The 18112-nt window shown below is 39.5% G+C and overlaps 1 protein-coding gene across 11 annotated transcripts in view; it reads right to left on the reverse strand.

Annotated features, from left to right (window-relative positions):
• The window catches only part of INPP4A (inositol polyphosphate-4-phosphatase type I A), a 73715-nt gene extending 55803 nt beyond the window's left edge, over positions 1-17912 (reverse strand). For 10 of the 11 annotated variants that reach the window (XM_010394223.2, XM_019282812.2, XM_010394222.2 and 7 more), the window contains exons 1-2: positions 17871-17912; positions 11778-11913 (exon numbers count right to left, since the gene is read on the reverse strand). The gene's annotated coding sequence lies outside the window, so the exon portion shown is untranslated. The remainder of the gene's footprint in view (positions 1-11777; positions 11914-17870) is intronic. The other variant, XM_019282806.3, reaches the window with a different exon arrangement.
• Between the last annotated feature and the right edge of the window lie 200 nt (positions 17913-18112).

Here is an 18112-nt window from a genome sequence, read left to right on the forward strand (position 1 = left end):
CAGAGAGACATGGAGCTCCTGGAGAAGGCCCAGGGAGGCCAATAAAGGTGATTAAGAGACTGAAGCATCTCTCTTACGAGGAAAGGCTGAGAAGGCTGGACCTGTTCAGCCTCGAGAAGAGACTGAGAGGGGACCTCATCAGTGTATACAAGTATCTGAAGGGAGGGTGTGAAGAACCAGGCCCTTCTCAGTGGTGCCAAGCAATAGAACAAGACACAACAGGCAGAAACTGATGCACAGGAAGTCCCACTTGAATATGAGGAAGAACTTGTTTACTGTTCGGGTGACTGGGCACTGGAACAGATTGTCCAGAGAGGTTGTGGAGTCTCCCTCACCGGGGATATTCAAGAACCATCTGGACACAATCCTGTGTCGCGTGCTCTGGGATGATCTTGCTTGAGCAGGAGGTTGGACCAGGTGACCCAGTGTGGTCCCTTCCAACCTGATCCATTCTGTGACTCTGTGATTAACTTGTAGCAGAGCAACAGAAACCCAATCATGTAGAGCTCCCAATCATGACATTGGTGATCATCAATCACTTTAAAACATACTGGAATAATATCTGGAATATATTGAAATTGGCTGTATCTGGCTGCTAAATTAAAAAAGCCTAAATCAGCAGCACAGAACTGGAATAAAGAACACAACCTACAAAGAGAATAGATAAGTGCCTGTCTTTGAAGCATCATCATAAGAGGAAATCAGACCAAATGTCACTGACATATTTCTATGAATTTTATTACAAATCAGTATCTAAGATCGACAGCTTTCTATCAGAATACTGTATTTCAACAATTGTTCCCTACTTGTGAAAATTCCTGTAAGGTTTCCCAGTTTTGACTTTCAGCCTTTACCAAAATACTGCATTCATTGTTGAGGTATGATTGAGCAAAAGAGCGATTATAGAAAATAACAGCTGGATATTATGATGTTAGCTCTGAGACAGAAAAGACAAAAAGTTTGGTAAGAGTAACAAAAGGTATTTCTACTGCTCCGACGGTTTGCATGTGCAAAATGAGCAAACATATGAACACCTGAGGATAAATAAAAATGTTGCAGGTACTTATTTCAGAGGTTCGTGTCTCCTCACTCCAACATATTATGGATTAAAATGCTCCATTCATACAGAGAAGGTAGCAAGTACTTGTGCAACTGCAGTATGTGTTGTGCAACACTTTATTCCACTATAACATTCTTTTCTTTCACTCTCAGCTACTAACAGACCAGATGTAATAAACATTTCAGCCCAAAATTCCAAGAATTCAAAGAAAATTAAGACTCCTACAGAGTATGGCCACGGATTTCTGAAGTACAGGGCTTTTAAAAACAATTTTCAAGTAACTGTAACCACAATCTACTGGTTTGTTTTCAGCAGCTAGTACTGATCAATGTTTAGAACTGGCGCAGTTTAGTGGCCTTCAAAAATTTATTTAAAAAAATAACAAGTGCTGCAGGGATGATAGCAACAATCACAAAAAATATATAAATGGTATGCAAAGACCAAAGAGAGTATATTAATGCTGAGCTCCTTGCAGCACTCAGTGCTTAAAAATATGAACTTAAATGTCAGAGTTTCATCAGTTTTCTAAGCACTTACATGAATTCTAAAACTGGTATACTACAGGCCAAGTTTACCTGAATCTCACTTATTTTAAAAGCAAATTTTGCATGAATACAAAAAAGCCTGAAAATATGAAGGATGTATCCCAAATTACTTTCCTTTCTTAAGTTCATGACTAACTCACTCTCATGACTGATATATTTGACTTCCAATTTTTTCATGTTAAGGCAAGCCACAGTGATGCCGACTTTTGCTAACTTCTGCTGCCTCCCACCACACTTTATCAGAAATTCATAAGCATGCTGCCTATCTCAGCAGTGAAACCTCCACACCAAGACAGCAGAAATGATAATTTTGCCCACAGCTACCTGTCTTGCTCTTCAGGCCCTGGTGAGAGCAGCTGTATTTCAGCCACACTACATTTACAGTCCATCACCTCATCAAAGCCACTTTCAGCAAGAGGTTAAACTAAGATACTGAACTGTCACAGTGTGGGCACATGGTCCTACATCCACTCTTTCTGCTGGAGAAGCAGTACCTTCTGGCCAAAGAGTGGGACCAAAAGCTGGATATAAAGACTGGGTCAGAGCAAAAGCTTAATCAAGCCTGGAGTCTTTTCTGAGAGCAGGCAATACTAGAGACTGAGAAAAACAGTATAATGAGAAGCACTGGTATTCTGTGTGGCACTCCCATATTCAGCTGACAAGCATCCTGAGAACTTCTGAGCCAGGCATCACACCCAGACATCCGTATTTAAGGTCTGGAGGTAACATGACAGACAATGTGTCACCAGCGTCTCTCGCTGGCCCCTGCAGCTGTTACCCTGTAGCCCTGTAGATACCACACTGCCATCACCAGTGACTGGCCAGAAGCATTGCAGTGGGGCTTGCAAATGCTGAGCACTTAGGCTTTTCAGGCTTGCTTTGTTTGAACTTTTGTTGACCTGCTTGCAACTTTGTTTTAGCCTGCAATTAAACTTGGTTCAGCTGTGACAACAATTTTTCCAACTGCACGGATGTCTGTGGCTGATTTGTTTTTATTTTTGTTTATACTTGCATGGTACCATCACCATTTTACAACTCAACACAATGACGTAGTGTAGAAAAATACAGGCCTGGTATGATAGCAGAGGCCTTCAGACTTGGAGACACAGCATGGAGTAGAAGCATGGGATAAAAAGAGAGAGGGTACGGAGCTGGTACTTAGAGGCACTGTGGCTATAGCTCACTCATGGTCACTTAAAGAACTGCAGACTTAAAGCTGCACAAAATTGGTTTTAGAGTGATCAAGTGTATGTATGGTATCACATACAGTAAATCTAGATGTAACTCAGAGCTGCAGACCAACGAAAAAAGAGCGAAGTTTCAAAGCTTGTCAGCAAATATAAAAATGATCCCAAGTGGACCCTAGAGTGGAGAAGAAGAAACTACCAATGTGAACATCATAATCCTCAGATATTCAGATCCTTCAGTATCTGAAGTCCTTTGGATGCTGACAACTGCTGAAATACCTCCACATACCCACCATCAGAATGAAACCACCTTACAGTCCAGGGGAGGAGGAAAAAGGTGAGCATTACAGCGTGATAAAGGTAGACACTTTATGTGTGCAATGAATTTAACTGCACTGTTACTTGTCGAGACTTTCCCCTATACAGAAGCATTATTTCTTTTCAGTAATTACTGGATCCAGCCAAGTAGTGATTCCTGGATCAGGCTGTAATGACTTTTAATTATAATAACAACAACTACTTATCTTTAGATATAATGTGGGTTTCATCTTTGCACTTATATAATAAAAGATTCTGAGTATAACAGCACTTATGTGGAATTTTGTGCCGTTCTTCACTGTTTACATGTACCAGCAGATGCTGCAGTCCCGTGCTTTGTGAGATAATTTCTTCAACAGTTAGGAGCACTAATTTTACTGTTTCCAGCCTTTTCAGGTCCTGCAGATCTCATCTTCACTCTACAGCTTCATTTACAGAGCTTTTACAGAATAAAGATGCAAGAATGAGAGCTAGCTATAAGAGGCTAGTTAGGACAGTTTGTGATCATTTGGATAACTTCCAAGTTACAAGCACAATATATTTGCTTCCACTGAAAACATAACATGATTGTCTGCCCACAGAGACACTACTGTGAATCATGGAGATCTTTGTCAAATAATTTTTTTTAAAACAGCAAATGTCACAAAGCTCAGCTTTTTAACTGTTAGAAGTGAAATAAACTAGAACTGCTTGACAAAACTAAATGGAACATTATTAAACTCAGTTATCAATAGCTTTCAATCTTTTCTGATTTGAAAACGCCCTGAAAATTTTCCAGTGGAAGAACAAGCTAATTTAAAGCTACTGATCGTGGGTTGTATTCCTCAGTCACTTCCCACCAATTTTATTTGCATAGTTCATGGACAATTTAAAACCATCAACTTAAACATTATAAACAGCTGTTTCCATCTGCTCAGAACTACACAAAATATTCACCTAATATTCTAAATTTTTCCAAGCTTGGTCTCAATTTAGAAGCAAATTTGTATTTGGAAAGTGTGAGCAAATGTCTTTCTGGGTATTTTCCAGTTCTGAAAAGGGAAAGTCTATTAATAACTTTCTTTATGCAACTAAGAAAGAAAAAAAAGAAAGCAATCTTTTTTCAATAATGTAAACTTTTTTCGACCAAGAAAACAAAAACAAAGTGTAACTGAAACCCTACAGAGCAAATAGTTCTTTATAAAGTATACAGTTACAAATAATTTCTACATTTGCTAATTCAAACAAAAGTGAGTTAGAAAAAAAATCAGAGCCTGGCATTACCTACGCGGGAGAAGTCAGAGACCAGTGGCTGAAACGCAGGAGAGTAGCCTCAACCTTTTAATACTGAAGCAACAACAGTGTCAAAGCCCTGTGAAAACCCAGCTACTAAAGGATGATGCAGAAAAAGTGGTATTAGTGTGCATCCAACAAGGACTTTGTTAATTCTTCCACTCTGAATATCTCTGTGGCCAAGTACCTTAGGAGGGGTGGCTCTGGGGTAACAGACCAGATTTTAAGAACTCTACAGGCAACAAGCTACCAAATTGCATCCTTATTTTGGCTATGAAATTATCTGAGTGCTAGAGAACGTCAGGTATGCAGCCTCAGTTCACAGTAAAGACTGTGAAAGTCACTAAAATACTGTCCTCTATACTTCATTTACACTCTACAAGTTATTGTATGACCTAAGCCCCATAAATTGTTTAGCTAATTTAAATGATTGGTACTGTAAACTACAATCTTACAAATGGATGAATGCTTTCAGAGATCCAGAGGGGTTGAGAAGGTATAAAAGTTTGACTGTACAGTCAGGTAGAAGATGCAAAAGTTAACATATTTATTAACATTTGCATAAAAGCATGTATCATGAAACTGCAGCTATATCTGCCTTTTTTATCTGCAGATAAAATTAGGTTGCCTGGGAGTGGACAACAGCAGCATCCAAATAATTAGAGTTAAAACATATTCAGTTTTTCTCCCCACTGAGAGTCCCCAGGCCCATCCTCCATAAGCAAGAATAGAATTTGCAAGCACTTATCCAAATGGATTTTCCTAATGTGTTCTGTCATATTATACAAGGACTCCTTAACCTGCCAAGATTAAAACTCAGAAGGCAGGATTTAACTGGGCAAAATACACTGTGAATTTCTCCTCAGTTCTAGGAAACCAGTGACCATGTGGTAATTGCTCTGTTTTTCAGGCACTTTTACAAACCAAAATCCCTTCAGTTCTCATGTTCAGATTTTCTTTTTTGATCACTAATATGGAAACTGACCTCAGGACAAAAGATATCTTACTCCTTTAGTGCTAAATGATTTCAAAGCCAAAACATTAAGTTACAATATGCCAGTGTCATCTCTGTTGTGATGGATGCAGCTGGACATAGAAAAGATCTTTCCTATTCTGTGAGGCTCCTATTTAGCAAACGTATTTAGTCTAGTCTAATGAAAGATGTTTTGTAATGGATGCCAAGTACTTATTGGTACTTACTGGTGCTCCTGGGGAAGGGGAAAAAGGACAGTTTTTAAACAAGACCTACAAGAGTGGCACCAGATGACTGGAGTTGTACTGGGACAGTTACAAGCTGCTTTAAGACTTGAAGAAAAATCATGAGACATTATTTGTCTGCACTTGCCTCTTCCCTTCACTGCATAGCAAGATATCCAAACTCAATTACAGACAAGCTGGAGTACAATCAAGAATAAATATCAACAAACACATAGTAAAACACAATCAACTAAAAGCACTCATTCCCAGTGCTCTGGGCATCTGTTTTGTCCTTGGTATCCATAACCACTGCCCCTCAGCTTCACTTTTGCTCCCAGCAGAGCTTTCTCAAAAAAACAGTCCTCAACAACTTTTTCTTACAAGTTTTTCCTCCTTTCATACCAAATACTATCTGAAAGCATTTATCTCCCATCATTCCTACTCAACGAAATAGAAGACCTTGTGTGGCAGGGTTGACTTCATAACTATTACTTAACCCATCAAAGCAAACGGGTTAACACATATAACCCTTTGTTTGAGGATAAAATGCACCAACAGGCACCACACAAAACAATGCTGATTTGTCATACTTTGAGTCCAAAACAGAAAAAGCTTTTCTTCTGGTAGTATATGTTTTTCAAAGATGATTCATGGAGAAATATCAGGAAATTATTGAAGTTTTTTATTATTATTAAAGTAATTCAGAAACTAAATGCTACTTTTCAAGCTATAGATAAGTGCCACGTCTTAAATGTTTACAAAAGACTTTTTTTCAGAATCTATCTTTAACAGCCATTTAAGTACACTGTTAAAGAACTCATCCTTGAACTAGCAAAGAGCTCATCTGTTTGATAGTGCATCATTGTTGACTTAAATGCCCTTGAACACTAATTTCTATTTTTACCTACTTCATATTTCTATGGCCTATGAACTACAAAACAGTAACAAAATAAAGCAGTGATAACTTTTTTTCAGTAACAATGGAAACATCAAAATCACTATGTTGATAAATAACTGCAATTCTATGCCAAGTTTTAACCTTGCTATACTGGCATGTGAAGATACTCATAACTCTTCTGCTAAAATGTTCAAAAATATAATGAAAAAGTTTCAGAGCAGCAAACAAAACTATTTATACGTTTATATAAACAATTAGAAAGTAAGACCTTTTTTCCCAATAACAGTGGATAGTAGATTTTGCTGCAAAATATGGTATTGCACAAAACAGATTGCAGTCTGATTGTTTACCATCTTTTCTGTATTTCTACTACCAACAGATTACTACCATGGCATTTCAATCACTAATTTGACATCCTTCAACTTGTTTTTCACATCTTCTTTCCTAAAGCTGTTACTTTATTTCTGTGAGGAAGCTGTTAACTTTTTTTCTGTTCTTAAAGGTTATTAAATCTCCTTCACAGTAGAATTACAGACTTCCTGTATTAACCTGGGCTCATGCATTTAAAAAAACCAGAATACATGGAGACTCCCAGTTATTTATTTAAGAAAGAAAGCAGTTGAAAAATATTTTAAAGGAGTGTTTTCCTTTAGTTTCTGTGGCAGTTTAGCTAGGGAAAAAGTTTCCCTTCTCTCTAAACTGAAGACAAAGTCTTTACTCTGCACTTCAAACCAAAATGAAAGCCTTAAAAAAAGGAAAATCAAAAGCAGCTCACACTGGCTGCTTTGCCTCCCACCACCCATAAAAATCACAGTTGGTGCCTTACAGGTTTAGTTTATAAAGTCAGGTCTTGTTCATCTAGTACTAACAGTCTTCACTGAAGACTAAGGGACCTGTCATGTTTATTAGGTAGAGCGTGGGTCACCTTATGGGATGGGATTAACAAACATTAAGAGTGCCAGCTGAATAACATGAAAAACACCTCAAGGTGGAGATCTACAAGTTTCTGAAAAATCACAGAATCATTGGAATAGGTTGAAAAAGACTACTAAGAGTAGATTGGAAAAGACTACTAAGATCAAGTCCAACCACTAACCCAGCAGTGCCAAGTCCACTACTAAACCATGTCCCCCAAGTGCCACATCTACATGTCTTTTAAATACCTTCAGGGATGGTGACTCAACCACTTCTCTGGGCTGTTTGTTCCAGTGCTTGACAATCCTTTCAGTGAAGAAATTTTTCCGAATATCCAATATAAACCTCTCCTGGCACAACTTGATCAAGGCTGTTTCCTCTTGTCCTGTCACTCGTTACTTGGCAGGAGAGGCCAACCCCACCTGGCCACAACCTCCTTTCAAGTGGTGTAGAGAGTAACAAGGTCTCCCCTGAGCCTCCTTTTCTCCAGGCTAAACAACTCCAGCTCCGTCAGCTGCTTCTCGTGGGACTTGTGCTTTAGACCCCTCACCAGCTCCATTGTCCTTCTCCAGACCCAATCCAGCACCTCAATGTTCCTCCTGAATTGAGGGGCCCAGAATTAGACACAGGATTTGAGGTGTGGCCTGACCACTGCCAAGTACAGAGGACGATCACTACCCTCATCCTGCTGGCCACACTATTGCTAATACAGGCCAGGTTGCCACTGGCCTTCTTGGCCACCTGGTCACACCCTGGCTCATGTTCAGCTGCTGTGGACCAGCACCCCCACATCCTTCTCTACTGGAAGCTTCCCAGCCACTCTGTTCCCAGCCTGCAGCACTGCCTGGGGTTGTTGTGACCCAAGTGCAGCACTTCACCTTGTTGAACCTCAGACTTTAGGCCTTGGTCAAAATCCCACTATCCCAAGATGCTTCCAGGACACTATGCCAAAATTATATATGTACATAACTGGAGTTTCCTCCACACAACTCTTTTTCTCTACACCTGCAGTTTGAATGTTTGACGGTATTTGGCAGCTGCCTGGGACAGCTCCAAAAATCACCTTATCTCAGACCACAGCAGATTTGACTGAAGGAAAGTCTCCAGAGTGAACATGCACAACCACAAGTGAAAATGCCTTCACTTAGAAACACCAGATCAATGTTCAAAAGTCCCACTAAAAATAGCTCGGTGTTAAAAGCCGAGCAGCACTTTTTTTCTTCTTTTTCTTTCTTTGCTCATGTAAAATTGACAAAAGGCAAAACTACCATTTCAGACAGCTTATTACTAAAACGTTTCCAAAGACTATGCTCTTATAAGGGCCTGTGCTATAATACGTCTTTCAGACTATCTTATCTTTGCATTCTAGACATTTCCGGGGTTAAAATTTAGCAGGAACTACATTAAGTGTAAGGTTTTTCTAATACAGAAATTACAGAATGATCTTGAACATAAATATTCCACAAGGAATATATTCTTGTTTCAAAACAGAATCAACATAAACACATTTCAAGAATAAATTATCTCTGTCATGCTTGACTACAAACCCCCCAAATACCTTGGCAAAATTTATTTTTAGTTCTTATAGCATATATTCTATCCTAACAGCAAACATACTATTAAAAACATCATATGCAAATAAGTTGGAACAACCTTCTCTCTTGTACTGCGCACAGTTCAGCAGAGATAGAGTTCACGTAGATCCCGTTGTATTGTATAAAAATATTTAGGTTTTTATTACTGTTTAAGAATCTGCGTGAACAAAGCATGAGGACAGTGTTTACCTTGATTAAACACCATGCTATGAAAAGGTTAAGCAAGGTGCACAGTCTTTGGATGGGATTTACTTCACTGAACTGTATCAAAGTTAAGCAAAACAGGCAACTGGATAGAACTGCATAGGGAGGGATAGGAATCTTCAAAAGGTCATTTTTTCTGACTTGCAAACAGCTATCTTAAGAGACTATGAAACAAGATTAAATTTGCATTCCAACATCTCATGTTTAGTAATGATCTGCAACAGTAGATTGTGCTTATTTGATCCACCACCATCCCCCTCACCCCTCATTCCCTCCTCACACACAAAGAATCTGGGTTTGCTGGAAATTTTTCTGTTTCTTTTTCTTCCCCAATATGACTGTGAGATGTCTTTTTCCTGAAATTTAGAGGTGGGTTCCCTCAGACCTTATAATCTTTTACAGAAACGTCTTCAAGTGATGTTGTTCCAGTTTTTCTGGGCATCCTTATAAGTGACAGCCATGCAGGCCTGAGATGCTCCAAGTGCTGTCTCTCAGGAAGAGGCTTAGACAGATTTTCAAAATAAACCCCCAGTTTACTAGCCAGAAAAACATGACTTGGAGCTAAATAAAACCTAGAATACAGAGGGAAGAAAAGCCATATCTAAACTGGGACAGATTCTAAATCTAAGGTAGTTGACCATGACTCTAACAAAAAATAAACCTGAAAAAGCCCTGACACATTTTCACACTTATCTTCTGAATCCTCCCCTCCTTGTCATCCCTCCTCTTGGACTGTCACTCAAAGCACTGTGTTTCCAACAGAACAACCCCCTTCCAAACTACCGACAATTCAGTCCATAAACAGAGTTTTTCTTCACTGTGGCAACTTTCCAAGTAAGGATTATGAGATCATCATACAATTGTTTTTATCACAGAACAATAACAACTTAGTACTACTATACAATAATTAATTAGGAAGAAGAAGAAAAAAAAAGAGAAGCCATACTACTCTCTCCTGATATTCTTCTGGGCACTTAAAAACCTCAAAATCCCAGGCTGAGCACTTATTAATAAACAAATAACTAGAGAACTAAACATAGTGCTGCCAGAAGTACATTAAAAATGTTTCTGGCTGTGGTATTTTCCTCCTGCTATTTTATGAAGATTTCGGGTAAAGAGCAACCTGATCAGTATCTTAATAGCTGACAAAGTCAATTAGAGCAACTAAGGATTTGCAAGACATTAGAATGTACATTAATCACCCTTGGTCAAAGGATTCAGCTCCTTTTTGAACCCAGTATTGGGACAAACCAGCATCCAGGCAAAGGACAGCTCTTCACTAATGTACAGTTTTAAGTTTCAGTGTTTATCAAACTGAGAAGGTATCTGGGACAAGGACTGTCACTGACTGTAAGTGCTGTACCCATCATTTGTCACTACAGGCACATCAGAGATCTACAACCACAATCTCCAGTTCAGAGCAAGCTTTTCTCTCAGTGGTCGTTAAGTTTGCTATCCAGCAGTCAGCTTCTAAATGTATCTTTGTCACAGGCTAAACTTAACATGCCTTTGTCCAGCCCTACAAATTCACTCAAAGCCTGATTTATCACAGAGCATTCCCTGTGTAATGCAGGGCAACTGCAGGGCAATACAGCAGACAGTAAGCATCACACTCTGTAGGAGTGATCAAAAAGCACAAGCTGCCAAACAGCCTAAATCCAAAGAATCCAAGCAATCATTGCCCTTCATAAATCTTTAAGCTTGTCCCTAACTGTACATCAAGCATTCTCCTACTGACTACTGTCATGTATTATGCAATTATCGCCATGCATTCTACATAGGTTAAATATTTTATCCATGTGCTAGGTGCACACACAAATTCAATCAGTAAGACATGCCATATATTCAGTTCACATCACCCCTAAATCACACAAGTAGGCACTTCTGTTTTGGTATCATAATCTTCCTACAATACCATACTGTTACACATAGACCTGCACTAGTCCTCCAATGGTCTGCAGAAATCCTGCTTGTTGGCTATCACCTAGCTGATATCAGCCACATTTCAAAGCTCCCCATGACTCCAGAAGCAGAGTTGCAGCAACTGTATTTCCCATTTTACCAGTGTTCCTGACATATCCAACACAGCTGTCTCAGACTCCTCTTGTAACATAAGTACTTCTTCACTGTAGCTTTTCACAGAATGGTTTGGGTTGGAAGGGACCTTAAAGACCAACTAGTTACAACCCCCCTGCCATTCCAGTAGATCAGGCTGTTCAAAGCCCCATCCAATCTGGCCTTGAACACTTCCAGGGATGGGGCATCCACGGTTTCTCTGGGCAACCTGTTCCAATGTCTCACCACCCACACTGTAAAGAATTACTTCTTCATATCTAATCTACCCTCTGCCTCTCCTACACACTGAGGTGAAGTTTCTCAGATACTGCAAGAAGTGTTGCACACTTATTCCAGATCAGGTCCCAGCCCAGATGCACCCAGCTGAGATGCCCTCCCTCAACTGGAAATGCCTCTTTTGACACTTCCATGTAACCCATACATCATTTTCATGATGGTGTCAAACTGACAGACTAAAGACAAATTTGAACCCACTTACCCTCATATATATATACCCACATACCCACTTACCCTTTCTCCTTCAAAGTCTTCCATTGCTGAACTCTCTCTTCATAGGAAAAGTTGTTGCATTACTTCCTAAGCTGAGGCTGTAGCACCATCCAGTTTCAGGCATTCAGCACTGATGCCAGAGTCAGGTGCCCAGGCTCTGTTAACAGTCAAGACAGAAAGCAGGAGTTGGGTGCCTAATTAAAAATCTGCCTCTTTCCACTGATTACATAAGAGCTCAGACTGTCATACTGCTAATTTTGACATCAAGGTTAAACTGGGTAAGCGAATTCATGACAATGTGTGGCCTGACACTTCGCTGGGTTGAATTCCATCCCTTTAGTATTATCTAATTGTCCAATTAATTGTATAGTCATTCCACCTAAAACTGCACACTAGAAATTAACATCGTCCTCCCATCTGCAAGTTTCAACAGCTTGCTTTCAATACAGCATGCCAACAATATCAACCAGAGAAAAAACAAAACAAACAAAAAAGCCTCAAGAAAACTAAACAAGTCAACTCCCAGAGAGTAATTCATCACTTATATCTAGCTCCTTCTGTCTCTCCTGTGCCAGTTCTTCAGGTGCGTTTACATGCATGCACCTGTTCTTCCTCCACCTTGAACAATAATTTTGATGCAGCACCATGTTAAATGGCTCAGTAGAATCCAGAGAGACCAGATCTAGCCCATTTATTTTTCTAGAAAACCTACTTTCTTATTAAAAAAAGATACTAGGCCAGTTTGACATGACCTATCTCAGCGAAATAGATTGTGTTTCATCCTCCCTCCACTCAACTCCCATGTCTTTAATTATTCATTCCTTAGAAAAAAATTTTAAGGTTATTAGGGTCAAATTAACAAGCCTGAAGTTGCCTAGATCACATTTTCCATATATATAAAATTCAATAGTATGAGGAATAAAAATTCTCTAAAAAATCCTAGTAATGGATCTATATTTCAATCACATATTAAAAAAGGTACCTTTAAAAAATTCCCAATTTGGAAACTCCCAATGGAGCAACTTAAAAAGTCATTCTGACAGCCAGAAAGTCTAATGAGTTTTAAAATATGAGACATGGAAAAACTGGATGCTTCTTCTCAGAAATGTAAAATCATGAGTAAAACACCCAAGACCTTCTGAAACCTCCTGATATCACAAAAATACAGGATATAGCTAAAGCCCTTGTATACCTTTATATGCGTTGGACTCAAAGATCTTGGGGATCTTTTCCAGTCTTAATGATTCTATGGGAAATCCCAGTGCAAATCTGAAATGTTTGCGGGATTCCGTTACACAAGCCTCTAAGAGTTGCACAGTACCTTAAACTCTCATTATGCAGTACAATTTCTTATATTCACAAACTGTTGAATATGTTCATGTGGACTTTTCAATTACTTGGGTCACTCAAGCATGCAACATCTGGAAATGTTTCTGCTATAAGGCATGATGATTTTCTCGATAATATTCAAAGGCTTTTTAAAAGAATAAATACACTACTCATTTCAAGAAAACGGTTCAACATGGTGTAAAAATATGTCTTTTGTTTTTCTTCCTCTTCTTGTTTTAACGTTTTGGTATCTCTACCAGCTTGACATACAAATGCAAAAAAAAAAACCTTAAAAGCACAAAACATTTCCTTAGTCTGCAATTTTAAGCTCTTCTTCTGACCCACATTTGCATTTCTCTGCTTTGAGCTGAAAGTAATCATCTTGTTAAAAGGTGATATTTGTATATGTCACCTCCTTCAGACAAATTTGGCCTGAATTTTAATATACTTACTTGTTGATTCATTCTTCTAACAGCAGAAGCGTGAGTTGTGCATCTTGGTGCTTTAGAAGTAGGTTTGCAGCTGTCTGCACATGTCACACAATAGTCAAAACAGGCAAGCAGTTAAGATTTCCTCTGAATATCATGGCTAAAAATGTCTAATTGTGCTAAATTAATAGCTATGGGGCATCCAATAGGAGGGGTAGAAGTGGGAGAGCAGGCACCAATCTCTTCTCTTTGGTGACCAGTGACAGGATTCCAAGGGAATGGCATGAAGCTGTGTTGGTAAGGTTAGGTTGGATATTAGGAAAAGGTTCTTCACCCAGAGAGTGGCTGGGCACTGGAACAGGCTCCCCAGGGAAGTGGTCACAGCACCAAGCCTGACTGAGTTCAAGAAGCATTTGGACAATACCCTCAGGCACATGGTGGGATTCTTGGGGCTGCCCTGTGCAGGACCAAGAGTTAGACTTGATGATCCTCGTGGGTCCCTTCCAACTCAGGAGATTCTATGATCAAATAAATTCTGGTTCCGCAAGGCAACCCAGCTTAGGGGCAGCACATGAGCAGATGCATAACTATAAGCTTCAGTTCCACTGAAGCAAGCAGAAAATTTAAGATTTCTCCTGGTGTAGATTTTAAGACTGACCTGACTTTTTGGGAGACCTCAGATCACTGACAACTGCTCCTGACTTTACCAAGGGCTGCAGCTCCCCAGTGTCTACAAAGGACTTTTATCGAGATGTCTGACTTCAGATTAAAGATACTAATTTGAAAATTTTCCCTGCCCTCCCCAAAGTTATGAAAAATCCTGCACTAAAGTTAAAAATAACTATAAGCCTATTCTGCTACTTATTCTTCAGAGAATAGCATGCTAGTAATGCCTCAGTCTGAAGCAATCTGCAGATTTTTTGTCTTTTATTGCAGTGCTTCAAGCTATTGCAGTCTGTATGTATGGGGACCATACAGAACGTTTGCAAGTGTTTGTACTGCACAGTCCAGACCTTTTGATGTATGGAAGTCTGTACCTGAGGACCTACACACTCACTTTCTCTCTTATCTTCCTAGCTAAATGGAAAATACGAATGGAAGTAGGAAATGATCCATATGCAGAGTTTCCAAAAAGGAAAGTAGCATGGTAGGCAGCTGGTTTTGAAAGTTGGTTTAGATGGTTCACATTAAGTGTTAATTCTCTCAGTATGTTTTAGTGAAACAATTATTACTGAAATCCTCATTATTATTCTGTGGTAGTTCATCTATGTATCTCCCAAGGATAATGCTGAGATTATTAACAATAGGTACTGGACATTTTGTAATTTAAACATTGTAATAGCTTTATAATTAAAATGCAAACACAGGAGTAAAATTAATGTTATCAAATTGAATGCAAGCTTGGACAGGATAAAGTTCTGAACACTTTAAAGGGCTTGATGTAAGAGTAACATTTAATTCCAGAAAAAGCTTAATTTTTGTGCTTGCACAGAACATAATATAAATAAAATATCTGTAAAAAGTGACAGCAGTCATAAGAAAGAGCCAAAGTAATAGCCCACAGATCACTGTTGTTTCCAGATACTTCAAACATTTGAAATTCTACCTCTGCCTTCTCCCTGACTATGTGCCCTCGACAGCTGTTCTCACTAGCTATGTGACATCATGTCCTCTTACTCTTCTTTCTTTCCCTCTCCCTGCATTCAGGCTCTATTCAATATCATCATGCTTTTGTTTAACATGTTACTCAAACTCAGTTCTCCATCCCTCTCTTCACTGTTAAAAGTCATGGTTAGCTCTGTATACTAAAGCCAGCAGTCAGAAAACCCCCTAATGGAATACAGAATATTATAGAAAGGCCAAGTGCCACACATTATGTAATGACCGCACATGTAGTTACTGCAATTATACATGCCGTGTCTGCATGGGGCATGAATTGATCTAGCATGAACAAGAGGATGATGAATATTACGCTCTAAGAAACAGGATCACTGCACATTTAACACAGCCACAGAGTCACACATGGCCTGCTCTGAATTTATACTTTAGAAACTGGCAAGAAGGAAAAAGGAACAAACTAGCAAATGCTGGTGGTTTTTGTTAAAAAAAAGCCCAAACTGTAAAAGCAGATAGTAAACTTGCAGTAAAACCTAACAGCAAGAATCATAAAGCAGCTTGCTGTTCTTATATTAATGAACACCTCTCCTTAGTCACCCATGCTGTTTGTCCACTCATTATCTACAGCAGCATATAATTTAGCAGGGCACATTTTCTATAGATGTCACCCAGAGAACTGACTGAAGAGAGAGCTGTGACTCTTACTTAAAAAGGGTGACAAATACCTGTCGTACACATATTAAGGAGCCTCAATCAAAAAAACTATGTGGAGATTTACATATGCAACATGGAGTTTGACTCCCAATAAAGAAGCCACTAAATCTACATCAGTGGAAAGCAAGTATGCACCAAAATAGCAAGCAAGCAGGCAAACAGAAGCGGTGGCGTTCTCTTTTCCTTCTCTCCTATTTTCTCTCCAGACCTACTCTAACACAAAACTTCAAGCAGGTAGTGCGATCTGACAAAATATGGAGCGGGTTGCACAGCCAGGGCCATATTTGAGAAACACTTAATTAGGATGATATGCTGTCTCTGTAGGGCAGCCCCAAATGCTGGTTTTTAGCTCTATTGTAATGGATTTCTTCGCAAGTGTGGAGACAGACCCCACATGGGAGAAGTCATAACTGTCTTGGGGCAGAATGACAATTCTTTTTTAATTTCTTCAGCAAGAAGCTGCACTGAATTGGATGGAGATGAAGGATTGCCTCAGGCATTTCTTTTCCAATGCAGACAATGCTGGCAATGCTAATTTGCTGCTGGCAACTTTATCCTGGCCTTCTTGGGATGGAGAAAGATCTCTAAGTGCATGCCTGACTCCCAAGTTGATCTTCACTAAACAGTTCAAGATGGTGAAAGGAAAAAAATTACACAAAAGCCCCTAGAGCATCCTGTTGTGCACTCTATTCCATTCTGCCCCAATTAAATAACCGAGTCCATGGTATCGACCATTTGCTTTAATTTCAGATGTAGGCACAATCATGGCAGCACACCTCTTTAGACTTTTCAGTAATTGATCCTCAGTCTGCATTAAGACACACATTTGACACAAGAAAAGCAATGCTGCAGGAGAAAGTGAATCTGCTGACTTTGTCTGCTTGATCTTACGAACGAATTTGCTCTCCCTTAGCAGGAGGCAGGGGAATAACATCTCTGAGAAGTCAATACTGTTCACCATTGACTCTACTCCACCATTCATTATTTGCTGAACTCTGTAAAAGGGCACTGAGGGCACTACCTCAGGGACAAGGCCACTGAGGTTCACCCTTAATTTCTGCACGCAACCATAAGCATCACATTTGACCAAGAGCATCCTGTTTCACCTCTCTCTACCTCCTACTCCCAGACCAGAAAAACCTCCTGCCTCTACCAGAAGACTCATTTTATTAGTCTGCTTCATACTGCCTTGTAGTTCAGGCCACATCCCCCATCTCATCAGCACATGTGGCCCAACTTCTCTTACTCTCAGGAATACCAGAAGCAGCTGTTCAGCTCAACATACAGCTGCTCTGCACACAGGAAGCAAGAGGAGTCCTATGACTGAACTTTGGTTAGAAACAAGTGGCCAAGAGTCTTCTCACTTCTGCTAACAGGAACCCCACCAGGACACAGATTTCTCTCTCAGGTCCTAGTAATGTGACCAACAGCCTCTGCACCCTGCCACACCACAGGACATAAAGTAGCTCTTTCACTGTGGAGAAGTAAATACTTGACAAAGGTTTGTGAAGTGCCCAACAGGGTTCACTCCCCATCCTGAAGGATACTGCTGTATGCTACAGCAATGCTCAGTGACTGGCAGATCTGCCTTCTTCCATCTCAGGATGTTTAAGGAGGAAAACTAAAGAATGACTGGTTTGTTCCTATGGTAGAAACAGGTAACAAATATTGGCCTTTCAGCACAGGCTGTACTTGAAATCTCACAGACTTCCAGAAACACAAATTGGTTCAAATACAAACATATCACACTGTCAGTAGCTACTGAACTACCTCACCTTCTGTGGACAATGCACCCAAATAAGAACAGAAAATCTCTGGCCAATATAATGAACTACCCCCAATACAATCCATAGGGTAAAAGCATGACACTGGTACCAGAACACAGGATCTTGTCAGCTTCATTATTTCCCAGGCTGAAGTTCCTTCAGATTTGTCTGCCCCTAATTTATGATGAATCTTTGAACTCTTGCATTCAGTGTCAACAGATCATCACACATTACAGCAGTAGTCACTAAAATTATCTTACCTTATTCCACCTTTCAGAAATGAAATTCAGCATGTGTATCCAGTTCTTTTTTTAATGAAGTCTGAAAGACACAAAAAGGACAAATTACTTCTGACTGAATCTTTTTTTTTTTTTTTTGGGCGGGGGGGGGGATAAGTAATAAATATAGGAACAAAACCCCACTAAAAACATGTGAAAAAATGCAGACTGTTAACATTTTATAACATAGCTTCTCTACCATTTGAAACAAAATTGTTCATTCA

The sequence above is a fragment of the Corvus cornix genome, chromosome 1 (assembly GCF_000738735.6).
Source record: "Corvus cornix cornix isolate S_Up_H32 chromosome 1, ASM73873v5, whole genome shotgun sequence".
Lineage (NCBI taxonomy): Eukaryota > Metazoa > Chordata > Aves > Passeriformes > Corvidae > Corvus > Corvus cornix.